The sequence below is a fragment of the Physeter macrocephalus genome, chromosome 21 (genome assembly GCF_002837175.3).
Source record: "Physeter macrocephalus isolate SW-GA chromosome 21, ASM283717v5, whole genome shotgun sequence".
In the NCBI taxonomy this organism is placed as follows: Eukaryota; Metazoa; Chordata; class Mammalia; order Artiodactyla; family Physeteridae; genus Physeter; species Physeter macrocephalus.
In genome coordinates, this window is record NC_041234.1 from 11,629,085 (window position 1) to 11,630,476 (window position 1,392).

Consider the following 1,392-nt stretch of genomic DNA (forward strand, 5'->3'; position numbering starts at 1 on the left):
GATGGACTTGGGGCCTAACAGCCAGGCCCGAGCCTCTCGGGCCGAGAGCAGGGGCGGGGTGGGCGGGTCCTGTGTGGCCGCCTCTTTTCGGAGGGAAAGGAGATTGGGGGTGTCGGGGGCATCCCCGCACTTCTAATTGGGGTTACCTCACACTCTGACACCTGACGAGACGTGGAATTCCTCACGCGGCTCACCCTCACCAGACGGCTGCTCTCAAAAATGGCTGCGCCCCCACAGCTTGGGTAGGAGGACGTCACATCCGGTCATGCGCATCTGGGCTCCAGGAGGACAGCAGGGGTGGGCTGGGGTCCGGGCGGGGCAGGATGGGGGTGGGGTGGGGTGGGGTGGGGTGGGGGGTGGTTCCGGGGGAGCTTCCCGCAGGACTGGCACGAGGGCCTTTTATTGACTCTTGGCAGGTCCTGGGACTTTTCCCTCTGCTGAGCTGAGTCAGCAGGCATCACACCTTGGCTCTCACTTCTGTCGGCACCCCCAGCCGGAAGTATCTGGGGGCCTGAGCCTCACAGCCATGCCTGGGTCCCCGGAGACTGACAGTGAGGGCTCTTTGGGGCCCCCTCTTCTATGGTGGAACATGCAGGCAATCCTGGACAGAGGATCTCTACAAGTGCTGTGAGTGGAAGGTGCTGCCTGGGAGGTACTTGCACTTTTCTCATCTTGGCTCTGGGCACCCTCTTCAGATCCTGGGTATGAGACCCCTGCATCACAAGAGCTAGTGGCTGGGGCTCCCTGGGGCTCCCTGAGGCTCCTGGCAGCAGGGGAGCTCGGGGAAGTACCCCGAGAAACAGAAGTAGCGGGGGACGAGGGCGACTCTTGTATCTCTGCTGCCGCCGCCGCCTCAGTGGCCTGGGCACCCTTGAGACTCTGAGTCTCCCCCCGGGCCTGTTGGCGTTTCTCGCGGGCACGGCGCTTGCTCTTCCGGCCTCGAGGCATGATGACACAGGTCAGGGCCAGCAGGCGGGAGTGTGGGCAGGCAGGCAGTCAGTGAGGGTACCTGGGGGAGGGACAAGGAGATGCTGTGAGCACCTTCAGTGGGGAGATTCCTCCCTGGCTTTAACCAAGGCCGCCTCTGCAGGGTCCTTGAGGGCACAGCTCGAGGACCCACAGGGCTCCTGTTCTCCTGCCCAGCCTATCCCCTGAGACCCCTGTGGAGGACGGTAGAGTGAGCCTTGGGGCACAGCCAGCCAGCCCTGCCTGGGCGGTACGGGGGTGACAGTGGGGGCTGGCAGGGGAGGTAGGTCCCCGCGGTTCCCATTCAGAGTCAGGATGACAGTTGTTGGCAAGACTCCCCCACCCCCCCACGCCATCCCCTCTGCTGCTCTGAAGTTGACACCACCATCTTCCATGACACCCAGGAGGAGGAAAGGAGGGAGCGTT